Here is a 2,500-nt window from a genome sequence, read left to right as displayed (position 1 = left end):
TTATATTTGTTCCCTTTATTATGGAAGTTTAATATAATTTATATTTTATTCTTGCTTTAATATGCATAGAATTATTAATGTATTTCGCATATGACCTGACCTCCCTTGACCCTTGACCCTTCGTTATGGTCAATCTGGACAAAACTTGGACAATGTGTATATTTTTCCTTCTCGCGACCATTCTGGGTCCTTGTGGTCAAATTCATACCGTGTTGATATTGGGAATAGCATCACATGGACATTCGGTCCACTTCATACCGCGTTCTGTAGGTGACCTTATCCTATGTACATTCTTGCACGCGTAATTCGAAAGAAAAAATCGTTGCGAACAATTAAAATTATATATTGGTCCTTACTATGATTTTCTCTAACATTTTCATTTTTTATTGTCTGCATATACGTTTGTACATTTCTGTAATGCATGATTATATTCTGCATCGTCTAACATGAATACGTTGTCATTTGTGATTCGATTATGTCACACTCCTGACCTCACTCGTCAAGTTTGTAATCCGATGATTGGATTAACAATTTGTACTGTCCTTTGTGAAATTCTATATATTTCTCAACATTCGACAAGTATAATGTTTTTAATATGTTTTTACATTTGTGGACTTATGATTGTTAACTCATTACAATCTCTCTGACAATTATTTCATATCTTAACATGTTTTCATCACATCATATTATGATTTATCATCACTTTTAGCCTGAAATGTTGAACAGATGCTCGTTCGTTTCTAGCCATTCCTATTTTCAGTTGTATTGTCCATATTCGACTATCTTTGCAATTTTCATTGCATTTATTGATTATTGTTACTTCCATATTTCACTGTTTAATTGCAAGTAACTGTTTAATCCTTTGGTATGATAATGATTGTCCATATTTTTTATTTTAGTAATTGTCGACTTCCCGACAACATTACCTAATGTAGTATCACATATGGCGTCTTCGAGTTTTCCGACCGTTCAAAACATTTCAATGGGTCCCAATAATCGGCAACGCCAAAATATCTTATCATGTTATTACTGACGAAACGTTTCTTTAGGTCATCAGAAAAAGGTTTACTTATCAATTCATATTTACAGCTTTCAGCTAAATTTTTGCCTTTCTCCATCTACTGTAACCTCATTTATATTCGGGCCTTCATTGCATGACGCCCATTGCATCTGCATCTCACATACCTAATTCCCCGTCGTATCTATGTACCTACAATTGAATAAACCGCGAATTATTACGGTTATTTTCGCATCTCGTGCATCGCGCCCTTTGAGACTTACAACCTGACGTCACAAGTAATTCCGTCAAACAGAGACAGCGCGCTTATCACTTTATAAGACGTTCAGGCTTGCTAACTCCGCATTTTTTATTTATTAGCTATGCACATATTAAGGTAGTTTCTTTCAGTTGCCCCGAGCTTGGCTACTACGCCGCCACCATATTACAGAAGGACGAGTTCGCCACTCAATTGAAATATCCTAGCATAGTCCTAATTCATCAATATTTATCTTTGTTCTCGAGCTAAGACAGCGTTTCCCCACGGGACGTGTTCAATTGGCGCATACTTCTTACCGACCACTTAAAAAAAAAAAAAAGCATGGGTCGATCACGGTTAAAATCACCGTATTCCTCCACGAACGACCTCCAGGTCAATATTTATATTAATATTTGTGATTCTTTCATAAGTCATACTTCATGGATATTTTTTTTACCCACTTTGCCTCAAATCTTGAACTTCCGGTCACGCCTATAAAGATAGGTATATGTTTGGTAATTTGACTAATATTTTTTTTACAAGCATCATACACATTTACAGTGTTCTTTCTATTGCTACTGACCATGTCCGTGCCTTCCCACTCCCCGTAGGACTAGACCCAGTTTTATAAATTGTGAATTACATCTTAACTTATCATTTTTTTCATTACTCATAAATTATCAAAGCAGACAGCATAGTGTCACATCAGATAGTGTCATCGCGTACACACACCAGAATCCTTCTGCTACTGCGTAAGTATTGGCACAAATATCAAGAAATTCAGGTATATACTGCCATTTCTTGTTATTGCCAAATCATATGATTAGTTGCTTATATGATTATTTTTCAATATAAGTACTAATTTCGCTATACCTTGCAGATAGTTCCTGCTGGTAACTACCACATATGTCGACCTACCAGGACCTTTCTAGCTGTATTCGTACCTGTTGCAGTCACTCCTTGCATTCCTTGCAACTCTCGGGTTCATCCTGCAACCCGGGATCCCTAATGATTTTTTCCCCCAGTCTGATCTTAAACAGATACCTGACTTGCTACAGCTGATGATCGAGCTTGGTCGCGTGTTGGTTTGCATACGCACTACGAGAAAGTTAACCGCCATCACCCGATGCCTATTCGCAAGTCCGTACTCTTGTATCTTTTTGTACTATATTTACCATTACTGGATATACCTAATTTGAGAAGTAGATACTAAACGTAGCATAACTTACTTGCTAATTCTTTTA

General features: G+C 36.5%; 1 protein-coding gene across 1 annotated transcript in view; it reads right to left on the bottom strand.

The window, feature by feature from the left end:
• Window positions 1-2,500, bottom strand: part of LOC147468786 (uncharacterized) — a 35,580-nt gene that overhangs the window by 27,036 nt on the left and 6,044 nt on the right. The window lies entirely within an intron of this gene.

This window comes from Penaeus japonicus, unplaced genomic scaffold (assembly GCF_977035675.1).
Source record: "Penaeus japonicus unplaced genomic scaffold, GWHDUDI00000001_assembly GWHDUDI00000026, whole genome shotgun sequence".
Classification (NCBI taxonomy): Eukaryota; Metazoa; Arthropoda; class Malacostraca; order Decapoda; family Penaeidae; genus Penaeus; species Penaeus japonicus.
Note: the sequence above shows the minus strand (reverse complement) of the source record. Positions and strands in the feature narration are given on the sequence as shown.